The sequence below is a fragment of the Bombina bombina genome, chromosome 12 (assembly GCF_027579735.1).
Source record: "Bombina bombina isolate aBomBom1 chromosome 12, aBomBom1.pri, whole genome shotgun sequence".
Lineage (NCBI taxonomy): Eukaryota > Metazoa > Chordata > Amphibia > Anura > Bombinatoridae > Bombina > Bombina bombina.
In genome coordinates this window covers 65,470,665-65,492,030 of record NC_069510.1, presented here as the reverse complement: position 1 = coordinate 65,492,030, position 21,366 = coordinate 65,470,665, and the positions used below count along the sequence as shown (strand labels likewise).

The 21,366-nt window shown below is 42.8% G+C and overlaps 1 protein-coding gene across 1 annotated transcript in view; it reads right to left on the bottom strand.

Moving 5' to 3' along the window:
• LOC128642575 (ficolin-1) overlaps positions 1-21,366 on the bottom strand; it is a 116,418-nt gene that overhangs the window by 76,531 nt on the left and 18,521 nt on the right. The window lies entirely within an intron of this gene.

Below are 21,366 nucleotides of genomic sequence, written 5' to 3'. Positions count from 1 at the left end.
TGCGACCAGTGTTCTATAATATTTTTCAACCCATAAGAATGTTGGACTGCGTCACTTCCGGTGTTGGAGGTGTGTCTGACTGCAAATCCCCTCAGTGCACATGTGCTTCATCGAATCACTGCATTAAACATATGTACGATGCACTGTAATTCCCTCATCTTCATTATCTTTTTTGCCTCTGCCTGGGCGGGTCCATTCCCCAATGTTCACTTGGGGTAGATGCCAGAGTATCCGCAGGGCACCCCCCTTGAACCCCACAGGCAGAGGCAAAAAAATAAAATAGTATAGATGGGAGAATTACAGTGCATTGATATATATGTCTGGCTAGCAAGCAGTTCCATTGTAGAGACTAGCTTATGTGGTAGAACGCATGCGCAGTGATTCAATTTTTGGTCAGTCTTGGATGATCTGACAGACTTGTGGTGATTAGAATGTGGTGACATGGTGGAGCACATGTGTAGTGAAGGAATTTGGGGTCAAACAGCTAATTCCACGTCACCGGAATTAACGCAGTCCAGCATTCTTATGGAGTCAAGAAAAATTATAGAACACTGGCCCTTCCTAGTGGGAAGTAAAGTTAATGTTTGCCCAAGAGAAGACCTCTACTGGTAAGGACTCTCCAAATGCGATAGGCAAGACTGCATGGAGCCGAGAGAGCCATATCGCAAGCTTCACATTCTATAACCTCCAGTTCAAGATTGAAGTTGTCAGATGATATACAGTAGCTATTCTGTTCACTATAGGGGGCTAGACAGACAGGCTCTCTCAGTATTGTGAAGGAGTTTTGACATTGGAGATTCCCCTTACAGCTAACGCACATTATTTTTCTATGAGGTGGACTGTCAGAGCTGATATCACAAGCTCAGATTTACAGCTGTCTAGTGAGAGAGCGGAGCTGCAGGGTTTAGCTCTACAGCATGAGCATTGCCTATTCCCTTGTTTCATGGAGAAAGCTGGTATAGGGTAACGTACTACGATAGTAAGCATATAATGTGGGACACTAATACATCTTCATGGAATTCCTCTGCCTGCCTTAACATAACATAATTTATGCTTACCTGATAAATTAATTTCTTTCATGGTGGTAAGAGTCCATAATCCATTATTCCTGGGAATTACTCTACCACTAGGAGGAGGCAAAAATTCCCAAATCCCAAGAGCTCTATAAAACCCTTCCCCCACCTCACACACACATTAGTCTAACGTATAGCCAAGCAGGTGAGAGAAGAAAAAGGAATAAGAGCCAAAAAAGGAGCAGGGGGAAAAAATGTGCTGAAGAAAAAACTAACCACAAAATAACATAAGGTTGAGGTTTTCATGGACTCTCACCACTACGAAAGAAAACAATTTATGCTTACCAGATAAATTCCTTCCTTCTGGATAGAGAGAGTCCATGGCTTCATTCCTTACTGTTACTGTTAAATACAACAACACCTGGCCACCTGGCAAAGACACCCCAGCCAAAGGCTTAAATATCCCTCCCACTTCCTCACTACCTCAGTCATTCTGCCGAGGGAACAAGGAAAAGTAGAAGAAACATTAGGGTATAAATGGTGCCAGAGGTAAAATAAATAATAGGGGACTGCCCATAGACAAGAAAAAAGGTGCGGGGGCCGTGGACTCTCGTTATCCAGAAGGAAAGGAATTTATCTGGTAAGAAGACATGTTTTCCTTCCTAAGATAGGGAGAGTCCACAGTTTCATTCCTTACTGTTGGGAAAACTATACCCAAACTCCAGAGGACACTGAATGAATAACGGAAGGGAACAAAAAGGAAGAGGTGTTCCCTATTCTGAGGGCACCACAGCCTGCAAAACTTTTCTCCCGAAAGCTGCTTCAGCCGAAGCAACAACATCAAACTTGTAAAATTTTGAAATGATTCCTTATTCTTGGAACTGTTATAAAAAAAAAAAAAAGAAAAAAAGAAGAAAATGGGTATCATCTTTCTCCCTCCGCAAAATTGCGTGAGGGGAGAGAATCTTGTGAGACATGCTTTTCACACTGGTTTCTGACATACTATGTAAAATGAAATGGACACACCTAAATATGTCTCGCACTGTTTGATGTTTTCTGGGGGTTTTCTCTGCATGCCTTGATACCTCAATAAAAAATATATTTAAAAAAAAAAAAAAACTTGTAAAATTTTGAAAAAGTATGTAAGGACCACCAGGTAGCCGGCTTACAAATCTGATCCATAGAGGCCTCGTTCTTAAAGGCCCAAGAGGAAGCCACTGCTCTAGTGGAATGAGCCATTATCCTCTCAGGAGGATGATGTCCCACTGTCTCATAAGCTAAGCGGCTGACACTCATTAACCAAAAAGATAGGGAAGTCGAAGTAGCCTTCTGCCCCTTACGCTTCCCCAAATAGACAACAAACAAAGAGGATGATTGTCTAAACTCCTTAGTAGCCTGAAGATAGAACTTCAAAGCGTGAACCACATCCAAATTGTGAAGTAAGCGTTCCTTTGATGAAGAAGGATTAGGAAACAAGGAAGGAACCACAATCTCCTGATTGATGTTGCGATCTGACACAACCTTAGGAAGAAAACCTAATTTAGTACGTAAAACTGCCTTATCTGCATGAAAAATCAAATAAAGGGGCTCACATTGCAAAGCAAAGATCTCAGAAACTCCTTCCAAGGTAACAATTTAATGTCAACGGAATGCAGAGGCACAAATGGAACCTGTTGCAAAACCCGAAGAACAAGATTTAGGTTCCAAGGAGGAGCCCCAGATCTAAACACGGGTCTGATCCTAATTAGTGATGTCAAGAACCTAAAAATTTCGGTTCGCGAACAGCGGACTCGAACTTCCGTAACTGTTCGCGAACCGGACGAACCGCCATTTACTTCAATAGGCAGGCGAATTTTAAAACCCACAGGGACTCTTTCTGGCCACAATAGTGATGGAAAAGTTGTTTCAAGGGGAGTCTGGTTTTAACCCATAAAGGGCCTAAATCACCTAACATTCCTAAATTGTTTGGAATAACGTGCTTTAAAACATCAGGTATGATGTTGTATCGATCAGGTAGTGTAAGGGTTACGCCCGCTTCACAGTGACAGACCAAACTCCCCGTGTAACGCACCGCAAACAACCGCAAACAGTCCATTTGCACAACCACAAGATAGATAGATTTGATAGATAGATACATAGATCAATAGATGCAATATACATTTGATAGATATGAATTACATAGCTCAAAAGATGCAATATACATTTGATAGATACGAATAACATAGATCAATAGATGCAATATAGATTTGATAGATACGATTTACATAGATCAAAAGATGCAATATACATTTGATAGATACGAATAACATAGATCAATAGATGCAATATACATTTGATAGATACGAATTACATAGATCAATAGATGCAATATACATTTGATAGATACGAATTACATAGATCAATAGATGCAATATACATTTGATAGATACAAATTACATAGATCAAAAGATGCAATATACATTTGATAGATACGAATTACATAGATCAATATATGCAATATAGATTTGATAGATACGATTTACATAGATCAAAAGATGCAATATACATTTGATAGATACGAATTACATAGATCAATAGATGCAATATACATTTGATAGATACGAATTACATAGATCAATAGATCCAATATACATTTGATAGATACGAATTACATAGATCAAAAGATGCAATATATATTTGATAGATACGATTGATAGATAGATTCGATAGATAAATAGATAGATTTGATAGATATATAATTTCCCTGACGGAGTATTACAATTAGACATGCGGTCTGGGACCCGTGGTGTGTTAAGTAGTACTATTCTTAGCAGTTTAATACCTGTTACTCCCCCTATCGGGGGAGGTATATATGGCCTGGATTTTAGGAACAGGGAGATGGAAGAAGATGCTTGGTCTGTCCTCCTACTTCAAATTTGCCCGAAACACAAGTGGCTGGAAGTAGGATGGAAGTAGGCACAGTATATGCTGGGAGCCTGACACACAGGCTAGCACTAGTGGCAGGCTGGCCTGGCAACTAAAATTAAATAACACTAGCAGACTGATGTAAAAGCTTTTTTAAAAAAAAATTACACTAATGTTACAACAGATATGAGTGGTGGCACTGAGGATGGAAGTAGGCACAGTATATGCTGGGAGCCTGACACACAGGCTGGCAGTGGCAGGCTGGCCTGGCAACTGAAATTAGATTACACTAGCAGACTGATGTAAAAGTTTTTTTAAAAAAAATTTACACTAATGTTACACCAGATATGAGTGGTGGAAAACAGAGCAATTAGGCACAGTATATGCTGTGGGCCTGACACACAGGCCTGATGGAAAATGAAATTAGATTACACTAGCAAACTGATGTAAAAGTTTTTTTAAAAAAATTTACACTAATGTTACACCAGATATGAGTGGTGGCACAGAGCAATTAATCACAGTATATGCTGTGGGCCTGACACACAGGCCTGATGGAAAATGAAATTAGATTACACTAGCAAACTGATGTAAAAGTTTTTTTTTTTTAAATTTACACTAATGTTACACCAGATATGAGTGGTGGCACAGAGCAATTAATCACAGTATATGCTGTGGGCCTGACACACAGGCCTGATGGAAAATGAAATTAGATTACACTAGCAAACTGATGTAAAAGTTGTTTTTTTTAAATTTACACTAATGTTACACCAGATATGAGTGGTGGCACAGAGCAATTAATCACAGTATATGCTGTGGGCCTGACACACAGGCCTGATGGAAAATGAAATTAGATTACACTAGCAAACTGATGTAAAAGGTTTTTTTTTTTAAATTTACACTAATGTTACACCAGATATGAGTGGTGGCACAGAGCAATTAATCACAGTATATGCTGTGGGCCTGACACACAGGCCTGATGGAAAATGAAATTAGATTACACTAGCAAACTGATGTAAAAGTTTTTTTTTTTAAATTTACACTAATGTTACACCAGATATGAGTGGTGGCACAGAGCAATTAATCACAGTATATGCTGTGGGCCTGACACACAGGCCTTATGGAAAATGAAATTAGATTACACTAGCAAACTGATGTAAAAGTTATTGTTTTTTTTTTTTAAATTTACACTAATGTTACACCAGATATGAGTGGTGGCAGTGAGCAAGTAGGCACAGTATATGCTGTGAGCCTCACACACAGGCTGACAGGCAGGCAAATGCAATTAGATTACAAAAAAAACAAAACAACTGAAGATATAGCCCTAAAAAGGGCTTTTTGGGCTGAATTTCTAGCCCTAAAAAGGGCTTTTTGGGGTGCTGTCCTTACAGAAGAGATCAGATGAGTCCTTCAGGACTGTAGTGGACACTGAATACACTAGCCTAGCTATCAATTTCCCTATAAAATCACCAGCAGCAGCACTATCCCTCCTCTCACTAAGAATGCAGGATCATAATGAATCTAAAATGTCTGCTGCCCAGGAGCTGGGAGGGAGTGTCTGCTGCTGATTGGCTGAAATGTGTCTGCAGACTGTGAGATACAGGGTCAAAGTTTCCTCAATGATGACGAATAGGGGCCGGATCGAACATCGCATATGTTCGCCCGCCGCGGGTGAACGCGAACAAGCTAAGATCGCCGGGAACTGTTCTCCGGCGAACTGTTCGCGACATCACTAATCCTAATCATAGCCTTAACAAAGGACTGCATGTCTGGAAACTCAGCCAGAGTCTTGTGCAAAAAAAACGACAGGGCCAAAATCTGTCCACTCAGGGAACTAGCAGAAAGGCCCTTCTCCAGCCCATCCTGGAGAAAAGATAAGATCCTGGCAACCTTAACTCTGTGCCAGGAAAAACCACGCTCTTCACACCAGAATAAGTAGGTCCTCCACACCTTGTGGTAGATACGCAGAGTAACTGGTTTACAAGGTTGAATAGGAGTATCAATCACACTCTCAGAGAAACCTCTCTTGGCTAAGATTAAGCGTTCAATCTCCACGCAGTCAGCCTCAGAGAATCTAGGTTTTGATGAACAAATGGACCTTGTATCATCAGGTCTCTGTGACAAGGTAACTTCCATGGAAGAGATGAGGACATCCCCACTAGATCCGCCATCCACGTCCTTCGCGGCCACGATGGAGCAATCAGGATTACTGATACCCGCTCCTGCTTGATGCGAGCCACCACTCGAGGAAGAAGCGGTAATGGAGGAAAAAGATATGCGTTTGAACCTCCAGGGCACTGCTAGTGCATCTATTAGATCTTCTTGGGGATCCCTCAACCTCGACCCGTATCTGGGTAGCTTGGTATTGAGACGGGACGTCATGAGATCTATCTTCGGCGTCCCCCACTTGCTGCATATCTCTGCAAACACCTCAGGATGAAGAGACCATTCCCCCTGATGGAAGGACTCCCTGCTGAGAAAATCCACCTCCCAGTTGTCCACACCCGGAATGTGGACCACTGACAGTGAACAGCTGTGGGCCTCTGCCCACTCCAGAATCTGAGATACTTACTTCATCGCCAAGGAACTTCTTGTTCCCCCTTGATGGTTGATGTAAGCCACCGAGGTTATATTGTCTGATTGGAATCTGATAAACTGGAACGAACCCAGAAGTGGCCAAGCCTTCAAGGCCTTAAAAATTGCCTGTAGTTCCAAAATATTGATTGGGAGGGAGGACTCCTCCCGAGTCCACAACCCCTGTGCCTTCCTGGCACCCCAAACAGCTCCCCATCCAGATAGGCTTGCGTCCATAGTCACAATCTCCCAGGATAGTCTTAAGAAGTATGTCCCTCTGGACAGATGATCTGGACAGAGCTACCAAGAGAGTGATTCTCTCAACCGGCTGTCTAATACAATCTGTTGAGATGGATCTGAATGATCACCGTTCCACTGCCTCAGCATGCACAGTTGTAAAGGTCTGAGACGGAACCTGGCAAATGGAATGATGTCCATGCAGGACACCATGAGACCAATCACCTCCATAAACTGAGCCACAGAGGGACTCAAGGAGGTTCGGAGGGTAAGACATGCCGAAGTTAGCTTGCAACGTCTCTGGTCTGTTAGAAATACCATCATGGATATGGAGTCTATTATAGTACCCAGAAATTCCACCCTGGTACTTAGGATAAGAGAACTCTTTTCCAAGTTTATCTTCCATCCATGTGATCGAAGAAAATTGAAAAGGGACTCCGAGAATTCTTCCACAAGACAAAAGGATGGTGCTTGCACCAGAATATCATCCAAGTATGGGGTACTGCAATACCCTGAGTTCTGGCAATGGCTAGAAGAGCCCCTAGAAACTTTGTAAAGATTCTTGGAACAGTAGCTAGACCAAACGGAAGGGCAATGAACTGGAAGTGCTGGTCCAGGAATGCAAACTTCAGGAAATGAAAGTGTTCCCTGTGGATTGGAACATGAAGGTAAGCGTCCTTCAGATCTATAGTGGTCATAAACTGGCCTTTCTGAATTAAAGAAAGGATGGACCTCATCATCTCCATCTTGAAGGAAGGGACACTGAGAAATTTAAGCACTTTAGGTCCAGAATCGGGTGAAAAGTTCCCTCCTTCTTTGGGACCATGAAAAGGTTTGAATAAAACCCAAAACCTCTTTCTTCGATAGGCACCGGACAACAACAAGGAGGATAGATCCCGATCGCACCCTAGAAAGGCATCCCTCTTTTCTGGTCTGGTAGATAGATTTGAGAGAAGGAATCTGCCCCTTGGCGGATGAGATTTGAAGCCTATCTTGTATCCCTGAGCTACCACCTCCAGGACCCATGGATCCTGTACGTCCTTGAACCAGGCGTCTTAAAAAAGAGACAGTCTGCCCCTACACGATCTGATCCCGGATCAAGGGCCGCCCCTTCATGCTGATTTGTTTTTGGTGGGCTTCTTATTTTGCTTGGATTTATCCAGTACTGAACCAATACTCTTGGGTTGCTCAGGCTTGGAGGAGGATTGTTGTCATTGGGATTTGTCAGAACGAAAGGAACGAAAATTAGAAGATTGTCATCCCTTGGACTTGTTCTTCTTATATTGGCTCAGGTAACTGTAGAAATAATGGAGTCCAGGCCTGGACCAAATAAAATATTTCCATTGAAGGGAAGAGAAAGGAGTCAGGACTTAGAAGTCATATCCGCAGACCAAGACTTCAACCAGAGCGCCCGGCGGCTAGGACCGCAAAGCCAGAGGCCTTTGCATTTAGGCGAATAATTTGCATGTTCGCCTCACAGATAAAAGAATTAGCAATTCTCAGAGATTTAATTCTGTCTTGAATATCCTCGAGGGGAGACTCCACCTCAATGAGTTCCGACAAAGAGTCGCACCAGTAGGTAGCCGCTCCGGCAACCGCGGCAACTGCAGCCGCCGGTTGAAACAAAAACCCCGTATGTTGAAACATCTTTCTCAGTAAGGTTTCCATTTTCTTATCCATCGGCTATCCTCAAGAGGTATAGGAGTACGTTTAGCAAGCGTAGAGATAGCACCATCTACCTTAGGAATCGAGCCCCACAAATCTTGTTGAGAGTCCGGGACTGGGAACAACTTTTTAAAAGTAGACAAGGGAAAAAGGAAGAACCAATTCTTTCCCATTCGTTCTTAATAATGTTCGCCATCTTAACCAGCACAGGAAAAGTCAAAGGAACTTTCCTGTCTTTGTAAACTCTGTCTAGTTTAGGTATCATAGGTTCTTCAGGCAGCGCAGCCTCTTTAATAAAACATGCAAGTGCTCAATTATAAATCTTAAGGACGGTTCCTATGCAGCAGGAGGCTTAGACACTAAGGACTCCGACCCAGAAAGTTCACCCTCTGAAGCTACAGAGGTTAATTCATCATCGGATAACTGGGACATAATAGCTAAATCTGATAAATATTTAGATGACTCCGGGTCAGGAGAGCTATGTTTAACCTTTCTCTTGCATTTATTAGAGCGAGGTAATGAACCGAAGGCCTCAGACACCGCCGTTTGTAACTGCACGGCAAAGTCCGCAGGAAGAAGGCCCCCTCCGGATGGAGGATTAGATGTGCTACAGGGAACTGCATGTGGAATGGATAATGTAGCAAGGGTAGTAATATCATGGGACACCGAGTCCTGAGAGGTAGACGGCTCTGAGGGACTAAGAGCCTTAGCAGGCTTGTCTCCCTTCTTAGACTTTATAACAGTGTTAAGGCATGTGGAACATAATTAAGTGGGTGGGAAAACCATGGCCTCCTCACAATATAAAGAGGTATGATTTAGTACAGAAGGAATACATTATAACAAGTCAGAGTCCTCCATAGCTCAGGTTATACCCACAGGACACAAATAATAACATTTTTATTATAGAAAAATACACCTTTATACTCCCTGTTACGGTACCAACAGTGTACCAAGGGTTAATACCAGGGAACAACGTCCTGCATAGGGAATCAGCAATTCACAAACCAGCCAGTTTTCAGGTTTAAACAGAATGACTACTTTATTTGAAGGCAGCACACAGATTTATACACCCTGGCTTCAGGTTACAAAGGGCATTGGTTTAACAGTAAAGCAAACATATGAACAATGCATCAAACCTCTAACAATTGTCTATTCACAGGTAAAACAGATTAACATATTAAGTTAATTAACTAGGGAAGAACGTTTACTCAGACAATCTGATGTTGGGCAGTCTAGTTAACATAATCACACAAGGACACAATCAGTTTACCCAGACAGACTCCTGAGACACAATCAGATCTTAAACATACATAGAATACATCTTATTACTGAATATAGGAACAGTTCTTATTAGCTATAAAGTCTTTTATGCCCACTTGGCTTATAGAGTCACAATTGCTCCCACAAGGGGCACTCACACCCTGTACCCATCCTGTATTTATGGATACAGGGTGACATAGACATAAGACAGAGTTATGAAAGTACATGGGGTGTCCAGCATATAACATTCCATATTTCCATGCAGTCTCTGGGTATCCTTAAGCCCATGTACCTCCAGCCCAAAGAATGTTCCATAACAGGCCCTCCAATGTACAGTGGCGAGATTGGTTTTGTCACATCTCTCCCCTTTTCCAAACAGACTAACAGGGTATCTGACCTCCTGCCGGTCAGTGCCCTGGTTAGTCCAGCAACCCACCCATAAAACACAATTAGTAGTACAGCCCACCCACAATAAATGGTTACTACACCTGAGTACGGGGAAAACTTGTCCATGTCCAGGTGCCTCACCACAGCTGTGTGGGGGACTGGTACGCTGAATTGGTGGGTTGCGAGGTGGGCAGAGACCAGCTGTACTCTGCCCGGGTGCCAGCACTACCATGGAAGTAGCCTGGTGGGAGCCTGGTTGCTGGAGGGGAAGACCGACTGTCTCCCCTTTGGATACATAGCTGTGCTGCTGGAGGGGGAGACCAATCGTCTCCCCTTTGGCTAAACAGCCGTGTTGCTGGGGGACAGGACCATCAAACTCCTCTCCCTCTGGTTTGTCATGCTCGGCTGTCCAGGGTATATACTGTGCCATATACCACCAGAGCGCCTGGTAGGCATGTCAGTTTGCTGGGACAATCCATCTGTATTCCCGTTATGAGAGAGAATTCCTGTCCATACAAACAAGGGTTCAAATTCCTCAGTGCCCAGACCAGGGCCAAACAGTCCTTCAAAATCCCATCAGCTTCTTTACGAGTTTTCTGTACCTGCTCTTTATAGGTATCCACAATCCCTTCATACTGACATAGGGTGCCCTTGAGTTGCTGCACCTCACTATGAGCCAGCGTCAGCTTCTCCTCAAGTGTCATTAAGTTTGTCTTTAAGGTTTCATGTCCCACTCTCAAGCTGGTGTTTTCTGCAGTCTGTCGGTGCAGCTTGTCTAGCAGAGATTCCTGTTCTAAACGTGCTTTTTCCTCTGCGCTCCTCTTCTCCTTCATCAGCGCATTGTTACGGGACCTCCACATATCAATAGCGGATAGAGATTTACTGAGCTCAGCGTCCTGGGGCTCAGCAGCAGGTGGGTCAGTCTCTGTGACACGGATCTGGGCACGGGTAGTCACAGAGTTAACATCAGCGGGAACCATAGGAGCGTAGGCAGAAACAAGGGGGGCCAAGTCATTTCCAAGAAGAACATCAGCAGGTAAGTCCTTCTTGACCCCCACATTCACAGGTCTAGCGCCCACTCCCCAATCCAAATGTACCCTGGCAACAGGTAGGCTGAACACATCGCCCCCTGCTACCCTCACAGCCACAGTGTCTCCAGTGTACTGTTTCTCAGACACCAAGTTCTTTTGAAGCAAGGTCATGGTAGCACCAGTATCCCGTAGACCACTGACCTCCTTCCCATTCACTTTAACCAGTTGCCGGTTATTCCGGTGGGCAGCTTGCACAAGGTCTGCCTCATGTAGGATGCTCCAGCATTCTTGCGCCTCTACGTAGCGGGCCGCAGGCTGAGGATTACGTGGGATTCCGCCGGCGGGTCTTCTCCAGGACTGCGCTTGGTTCGCTGCGTTTAGGGGACACTCTGGTCTTTTGTGCCCTAGTTGCTTACATCTAAAGCACCGAATAGGTTGTGAGTAGCACCGCAAATTGAACAGGGCTCTCTGAGAGTAGTTCGTGGCCGGAGGCCGTGTGGTATAGCGGTGCGCCGGGGTTTGGTAACTGGCAGCTGCTGGGGTGACTGGGGGTCTGTACTCCACTCTAGCAGGGGGCTTAGTGGTAGCAGTGTCCAGTTTGCGGGCATCCGTATACTCATCTGCCAAGCGAGCCGCTTCCTGCAGGGTGGAGGGTTTACGGTCCCGAACCCACTCTCGAACTCCTGCGGGTAACTTGTCGAAGCAATGTTCCAACAGGAATAGCTGCAGCACCTCTTCCCCAGATACGGCTTGGCACCCCGCTATCCAGTGAGCTGCTGTGCGGTGCACCTTACATGCCCACTCAAGGTAGGAATCTCCAGCTACTTTAACAGTGTCTCTGAACCGCCTCCGGTATGCCTCTGGTGTAACCGCATACCTGGAGAGCAGAGCCTCTTTTACAGTATTATAATCCCTGACTTCCTCATCTGGAATGGCCCGAAAAGCCTCTCTGGCCCGGCCGGATAATTTTCCAGATAATATCGTGACCCAGTCCTCTGCGGGTACCTTGTGTAGTGCACATTGCCTCTCAAAATCCGCAAGGTACCCATCAATCTCTCCTTCTGTTTCCAGGAAGTTTTTAAAAGCTGCAAAATTTACTTTTCTCTTTTCCATCTTAGTCAGTATTGTAATAATCCCCCTCTTCCTGAGGTTACTGGCTTGTGTAGTTGCTCTTCTGGGCGATAAGGTTCATTCCGTCGCTGCCACCAATGTTACGGTACCAACAGTGTACCAAGGGTTAATACCAGGGAACAACGTCCTGCATAGGGAATCAGCAATTCACAAACCAGCCAGTTTTCAGGTTTAAACAGAATGACTACTTTATTTGAAGGCAGCACACAGATTTATACACCCTAGCTTCAGGTTACAAAGGGCATTGGTTTAACAGTAAAGCAAACATATGAACAATGCATCAAACCTCTAACAATTGTCTATTCACAGGTAAAACAGATTAACATATTAAGTTAATTAACTAGGGAAGAACGTTTACTCAGACAATCTGATGTTGGGCAGTCTAGTTAACATAATCACACAAGGACACAATCAGTTTACCCAGACAGACTCCTGAGACACAATCAGATCTTAAACATACATAGAATACATCTTATTACTGAATATAGGAACAGTTCTTATTAGCTATAAAGTCTTTTATGCCCACTTGGCTTATACAGTCACAATTGCTCCCACAAGGGGCACTCACACCCTGTACCCATCCTGTATTTATGGATACAGGGTGACATAGACATAAGACAGAGTTATGAAAGTACATGGGGTGTCCAGCATATAACATTCCATATTTCCATGCAGTCTCTGGGTATCCTTAAGCCCATGTACCTCCAGCCCAAAGAATGTTCCATAACAGGCCCTCCAATGTACAGTGGCGAGATTGGTTTTGTCACACTCCCAATGGCTTAGGCACTTACCACCTCCTAAACCCAGACAGTTAACAGAGGAAACGCTCTCCTCAGGTTCAAGTCTCAGCCGGAATGGAGTAAATGAACATATACCACTTGTTATTACAAGTACAGCAAGTAATAGGACCTGTGCAACACTTTCAAAAACGAAAGTGAAACTTAAAAGGGAAACCGATTTGTTCCAGCCAAAAACACACAGTCTATCAACGCAGGAATAAATCACACAAGCAGCATGTAAATAATTAATACACTGATTAATTAACCCCAACTGTTCAATATACCCCCTTCAGAGGATATTAACCCTGGATCCTATCAAGGTATAAAGGAGCCACACTGTGACCATGTTATAGCGTTTTATGTGTAAAAATTTAAACAATCTTGCCTCCAGGATCCATGCTGTGGAACAGAACACAGCCTCTCAAGTGGGACAGTCTTATAGCAGCGCTCCTGACATCGACTTGAGTGAGAGAAAGCAGGCAGTGAAACTCGTCATCACTGATTGCTTAGGAGCTGTTATCAGTAGTCTGGATGGTTTCACAGTAAAACTTTCCCTGCATCTCCAGAATCTAACTTTCATCAATACTCTCACTGAGAGGTTGACATGACTACTTAAAACTCCAGTCCTATCTCGAAGGGCAGATACCCTTTTTGAGGACTCTCTGAATCTTCTGACACTTCTCTGCCACCTCCTAATGTGACAAAAGGCAAAGAATGACTGGGGTAGTGAGGAAGTGGGAGGGATATTTAAGACTTTGGCTGAGGTGTCTTTTCCTCCTCCTGATGTCCAGGTGTTGTATTTCCCAACAGTAAGGAATGAAGCCGTGGACTCTCCCTATCTTATGAAGGAAATTCATTTCTCAGTTAAGCATAAATTAGGTTTTCTTTCATACAGGTGGTGAGAGTCCAGAATCCATTACTCCTGGGAACGAATACCCAAGATGTGGAGTCCACAAGTAATAGCATAAAAAGAGGGACTTTAAAAATGTCTTCTTTTTTTTTAAAATGCACTTAAAACAAATCAAACAGGCAAAAAAAAAAAAATATATCAGACAGCTGCCCGAAGAACCTTTTTACCAAAGTCTGCTTCAGAAGAAGCAAAAACATAAGTTTTTATTAAAAGTATAAAAGTATGCAAAGAAGACCAAGTAGTAGCCGCAACTGAAGCCTCATTCATGAAAGCCCAAGCAACTGACCTAGTAGAATGAGCAGTAATCTGCTGCGGTGGAGGCTGACCAACCTCCAAATAAGATTTGTGAATCAAAAGTTTTAACCAAGAGGCTAAAGAAACAGCAGAGCCTTCATACCCCTCCTAGGGCCAGAAAAAAGAACAGACAAACTGGAAGTTTGTCTAAAATCCTTAGTAGCATCAATGTAATATTTCAATGCCTTAACAACATCCAAAGAATGCAAAGATCTCTCAGAAGCATTCTTGTGATTAGGACACAAAGAAGTTACAACAATCTCTCTGTTAATGTTATCTGAAGAAACAACCTTACACAAACAATTAAATGAAGTCAGTAAAACAGCTTTGTCCTGATGAAAAATCAGATAAGAGGTTCACAAGAAAGAGTAGATAACTCAGAAACTCTTCTAGCAGTAGAAATAGCCAAAAGAAAACATTTATATCATGATAAATTCCTTTCTTTCATGGTGATAAGAGTCCATGAACCCTTACTCATGGAAATTACCTTTTCTGCCACTAGGGGGAGGCAAAGATGCCCAAACCTCAGAGCTCTATATAAACCCTCCCACCTCTATAGTAATCAGTCTGACGTATATCCTAGTTGACAGAGGTGAGAATGAAAAAGTGCCAAATAAATAGAGGAAATGGGAAAAAAGGATGTGCAAAAAATAGAACAAAAAACTAATATAAAAAAATCAGGGTGGGGTCTCGTGAACTCTTATCAATATGAAAGAAAGGAATTTATCAGGTAAGATATACATTTTTTTTTCTTTCATATAGGTGATAAGAGTCCATGAACCATTACTCCTGGAAAATAATACCAAAGCTGTGACAGAGACCACGAGTAATGGATGAAAAAAGGGAGCGATTAAACATCCTGTAACCATAAGAAAAAAACATCACTAAACAGACAAATCGTTATTATATAATTTTATAAATGCAGTTTAAAAACAGAAAATTGAATCCTAGACAGAAACAACTGCCTGAAGCACTTTACAATGAAAAGCAGCTTCAGATGAAGCAAAAACATAAAAATGGTGGAATTTAGTAAAAGTATGCAAAAGGCTGACCAAGTAGCTGCGTTGCAAATTTAATTCACAGAAGCTTAATTCTTGAATGCCTAGAAAGTGGCTACAGAGCGAGAAGAATGAGCTGAGATACACTAAGGAGGAGTTTGACCTGTTTCTACATAAACCATATGAATTAATTGCTTAATCCAAGAAGCCAGAGCAACAGAAGATGCCTTCTGCCCACTGCGCTAAATAATCAAATCAGAAGTTTGTCTGAAATCTTAGAAACCTCAATAATAATAATAATATTTCAGCGTTCGGACAACATCGAAGTTATAAAGAAGTCTCTCAGAAAAATTCTTAGGATCAGGACAAAGGGAAAGAATTACAAGTTCCCTACTGATATCGTCAGAAGAAGCAACTTTAGGCAGAAAATTAAGAGAAGTTCTGGAAACAGCTCTATCCAGATAAGGAGGATCAGAAGAAAATACAGACAACTCAGACATTCTTCTAGCAGATAAAATAGCCAAAAGACATAAAGCTTACCAGAAAATAAGCTGTATATCTACCTTATGCATAGATACAAAAGGAGGAAACTGTAAAACTTTCAGAACCCCCCCCCCCCCCCCCCCCAAAAAAAAAAAAAAAAGATTCCATAGAGGAGAGAAAGGTTTGATTACAGGCTTTATTCTAGATAAAGCTTGAACAAAACTATGCACATAAGGAAGGTTAGCAATTTTGCTGTGAAAAAGAACAGAGGGGGCAGGAATCTGATTGCTAACCACTGATTGCACCTAAACAGAAAAAAGGGTTGCAAATGCAGTGAGCAACTGATGGAAAAACATAATTTATGCTTACCTGATAAATTATTTTCTTTCTTGGCTGTGAGAGTCCACAAATTCATTCATTACCTATTAGACATACTTCAGCTGGCCACCAGGAAGAGGCAAAATACATTCCAAACAAAGCAATAAATATCCCTCCCACTGCCCCTACTCTCTCATTAGTTCAAGCCGGTGATAAGAAAAAGTAGAGAGATACAAGGGGTACAGAGGTGCCATAAGACTGACGCCACTACATAAGTTTAGGGTAGGTTTGTGGACTCTCAATGCCAAGAAAGAAAATAATTTATCAAGTAAGCATAAATTATATTTTCTTTCTAATGGTAGTGAGAGATTACAAATTAATTAATTACCTATGGGAAACTAATACCCTAGCTGTGGAGGAGACAAAATGAATAGGGAGGGAAGGTACGGCAGATAGTCTTAAGCACTAGGCACTACCGCTTGAAGAACCTTTCTCCCAAAGGATGCCTCAGCTGAGGCAAAAACATCAAACTTGTATAATTTTGTGAAAGTATGCAATGAGCACCAAGTAGCAGCCTTACATATCTGTTTAACTGAAGCCTCATTCTTAAAGGCCCAAGAAGAAGACACCACATGGGTAGATGGAGGCTGCCCGCATCATTATATGCCATGCAAATCAAACTTCTAAACTTCTAAGCCAGAAGGAAAGGGTAATGGCAGTGGCCTTCTGACCCTTGCGCTTACCAGAATGCAGAATGACTGATGGAATTCCTTGGTAGAATGATGGTAGTAGGGCTTTAACCATATCAAGATTATGTAGTAACCTCTTCTTGGAGGAAGAAGGATTGGGACGAAAATATGGAACAACAATCTCTTGATTATTATTGTGAGTTGAAAGAACCTTAGGTACAAACCTCATCTTAGTGCACAGAACAGCCTTGTCTGCAAAGAAAATTAGATAAGGCAGGTCACATTGAAGAGGAGATAACTCAAACTCTACAAGCAGAAGAAACCTCTAACAAAAATAAAACTTTCCAAGTCAAAAGTTTAATATCAAGAGAATGCATAGGCTCAAAAGGAGCCTGTTGAAGAACTCTAAGAACAAGATTAAGGCTCCATGGAGGAGCAACAGGTTTGAAAACAGGTCTAATTCTAGCAATAGCCTGAATAAAAGACTGAACATCTGGCAACCAAGCCAAATTCTTATGTAACAAAATAGAAAGGGCAGAAATCTGACACTTATGAGAACTATTGGAGAAACTGAATGATGCGCGGGATCTTCACCTTATGCCAAGGGAATCCCCTGTCTGCACACCAAGATAGATACGTTCTCGAAACCTTGTAGTAAATGCGTCAAAGGTTTTCTTGTCTTAACTAAAGTATATATCACCATCTCAGAGAATCCTCTTTTAGACAACACTAAGCGTTCAATCTCCATGCACTCAGCCTCATAGAATCTAGTTTTGATAGAAGAAAGGACCTTACTGTAGAAGGTCTGATCTCTGAGGCAATCTCCATGGAGGAGCAGATGACATTCTCATCAGATCTGCGTACCAAGTCCTGCGTGGCCACGCAGGAGCTACCAAAATTGCTGAAATTCCATCCAGCTTGATTCGAGCTATAACTCAAGGAAGAAGAAGAATTGGAGGAAAGAGATATACAAGATTGAAGTGCCACGGAATTGCTAATGCATCCATCAACTCTGCTCTAAGATCTCTCAACCTTGATCCATATCTTGGTAATTTGGCATTGAAACAGGAAGCCATCAGATCTATCTTTGGGCACCCCCATCTGCAGGTGATCTCGCAAAACACTTCCTGGTTTAGCAACCATTGCCTGGAGTGCAGAGTTTGTCTGCTTAGAAAATCCACTTCCCAATTGTCCACACCTAGGATGTGGATAGCTGATAAGTGACCATTGCAAGTCTCTGCTCATTGAAGAATACGAGAGACTTCTTTCATCACCAGAGAACTGCGTGGTCCACCCTGGTGATTGACATACACCACAGTCATGATGTCCGATTGGAATCTGATAAAGTGGATGAAATGTAACTGAGGCCACGCCAGCAGGGCATTGCAGCTGGCCCTCAGTTCCAGAATGTTGATAGGAAGACTCGCTTCCTCTGGTAGCTAGATCTCCTGGGCTCTCAGAGGACTCCATCCTGAACCTAAGCCTGTTAAACGTGCATCTGTTGTTAAAATCTCCCAAGCTGGTTGCAGGAAGCACACACCCAGAGATACAGTATACTAAGATAGCTACCAGAAGAGGGACTCTCTCATTGCTGGTGGTTTCCATTCCACTAACCAAGCATACACAATTGTAGAGGTCTCAAATGAAATCGAGCAAACGGAATAGCATCCAAAGCCGCCACCATAAGGCCTACTATTCTCCCTACTCTGAGCCACCAAGGGACGAGGCATAGTTTGAAAAAGACAACAGGCAGTCTGAAGCCACTCCTGTCGTTGTTCTGTCAGGATTTTTTTTTAAAGTTGACAGAGTCTATGATGGTGCCTAGAAAGCACACTCTTGGAGTGAGAGAGCACTTTTCCAGATTTCCCTACCAGCCATGTGTCCGAAGGTACCAAAGTAGTCTCCCCGTATGAGAGCTTGCTAAATGTAAAGATGGAGCTTGAACCAATAGGTTGTGCAAGTAAGGAGCAGCAGCAATCCCCTGTAATTTGTTTACTGCCAGAAAAACTACCAGGACCTTCATAAAGATTCATGGAGCTATAGCTAAACCAAATGGCAGAGCTAAAAACTGATAATGATAGTCAAAGAAGGCAAACCGAAAAGGTTGGTGATGATATCTGTGAATGGGGATGTGAAGGTAGGCACACTTCAGATCTATGGTGCTCATGAACTGTCATTCCTGAACTAGGGGGAGCATAGACCTTATCTCCATTTTGAAAGAAGGAACCCTCAGAATTTTTTTCAGACACTTCAGGTCTGGAATAGGATGAAAGGGTACCTTTTTGGCAAGTATAAACAGATTTGATTAAAATCCCTTCCCCCTCTCTGACTGGGAAACTGGAACAATAACTCACATGGATACTAGAAATTCATAACATTTTTAGGAAGGCCCTTCTTTTTAATGGTCTTCCCGAAATCCTGGAGTGGAGGAATCTGCTCCTTGGAGTACAAGTTCAAAAACCTATTCTGTATCCCTGTGAAATAATATCCAGATCCTAAGGGAGTCATGCACAGTTTTGGCCCATACTTCTTGAAAATGCAAAGGGCCAACCCTTAATGCAAATTTGTTGTTGGTTAGACTTCTTGGGTTTCCTTGTTCTTACCCATGATTTGTTAGGTTTCCATATACTTCTGAAATGATTCGGTTTGAAAGAGGTTGGATTCCTTTGAGCCTGATTCTGGCAAAAGAAGAAAAAATTCCAAGAAGGACACGCTTTAGACTTTAACCTTCTTGTTCTGGGGAAGGAAGGCTTCCTTGCCCCCAGTAACAGTAGAGATAATGCAATCCAGACATGGTCAAATAAGATCTTATCCTTAAAAGCCAGAAAAAGAAGTCTGGACTTTGAAACCATGTCCGCTGACCAGGACTTCAACCAGAGAGCCCCTCTAGTGAGCACAGCAAATCAAGAGGACTTGGCATTAAGTCGAATGATCTGTATAATTGCATCACAAATAAAATAATTGACCATCTTTAGAGCTCAAATGTGATCTTGAAGATTCCACTGAGATCAGCTCAGATAGGAAATTGCACCAGGTGTTAACTCCCACCACTGTTGAGATACCTGCGGCAGGCTGGAAAATTAAACCCAATTGAATAAACATCCTTCTCAGGTATCCCTCCAATTTTCTGTCCATGTGATCCTTAAAGGATGTACTATCCTCTAAATGGATAGTTGTATGCTCAACTAGAGTGGAAATAGCAGCATCCACCTTGGGTACCGTAATCCACACCTCCAAATGAGAATCCGGGACTGGGATTTTCTTGAAATTTGGAGAAGGAGAAAAGGGGGTCCCAGGTTTCTCCCATTCTTTAGATATGAGAAGGGACTAGGAACACTTCAGGTGTTTTTTTCCAATTAATGAACCCTTTTTTCCTCAGAATGTTTAGTTTCTGGAACTTCTAATGTTGACAAAACCTCCTTAAGTAAATATCTTAAGTGTTCAAGCTTGAACCTAAAATTAATGTCCTCTGTCTCTAGAACTTTTCACTAGAGGAGCTAGAGGATGAAAGTTCCCCCTCAGAGCTAGCCGAGGAATCTTCCTCATCAGAAAATTGAACATGACTGACCGCTGTAGCCTCAAGAGAGCTGCTGGTCCTAACCTCAGTGGCACCATGTTTTACCTTCCTCTTACCTGCAACTGGCAAAGTGCTCAGGGCAACTGTAACCACCGATTGTAATTGCACTGCAAAATCAATAGGAAGGGCAATAATTCCTGAGGATGTATGGGGAATGGAGCCACAGGGCACTGCATGTGAGGGGCCTGGGGTGGGAAACTGAGGTTGCAGTACAGACATATCAGGGTTAACTGAATCCAGCAAGGTCACAGGGGTTGTTGAGTTAACCTGGGTTACAGGAGCTAATGCAGGAGTATTGGCATTAGGCTCACTATAGTGACACTGCAGTACAGAATGAAGGCACACATCACATAATTGGGCAGGGAGACAAACTGTAGGCAATCTGCACAGCATGGATAACTGAAACAAAAACAGAGGCAACACATGTGTAGATCAATAAGAACCGCAATATCCAAACAAGACAAGACACAGGGTACTCACAAACGTAAAGGCACTCTGTTGTGCCTATGGGGGCGGGCTGGTATTTTGACAGCAAACCAGCTGGCTGTGCAAGGGAATCCCCGTCGTGACAGACAACACTGGAATCCTATGGCTTCAGGTCTCCAAACTGCCAATCTTGCCTAGATAGCTTTCCTCAAGCTGGAACTGGAATAAGGAATGGGAGAAGGGCTGTTCTGCCCTTAGGTTACTAACAAGGAGACTGCCACACTATCACCAGACTTGTAAAAAGGCCTGAGGAAATGGGTTACCCCCGACAAACGCGTCGCTGTTATCTCTGTAAATTGAGAGGAGATTTGTTTTTAACACACCCAGCTGTAATTTGTTATACTGTTGGTATTTTTATTGTGTATAATAAAATACTAATTTTACTTTTTACAAGTCTGGTGATAGTGTGGCAGTCTCCTTGTTAGTAACCTAAGGGCAGACCAGCCCTTCTCCCATTCCTTATTCCAGTTCCAGCTTGAGGAAAGCTATCTAGGCAAGATTGGCAGTTTGGAGACCTGAAGCCATAGGATTCTAGTGTTGTCTGTCACGACAGGGATTCCCTTGCACAGCCAGCTGGTTTGCTGTCAAAATACCAGCCCGCCCCCATAGGCACAAAAGAGTGCCTTTACGTTT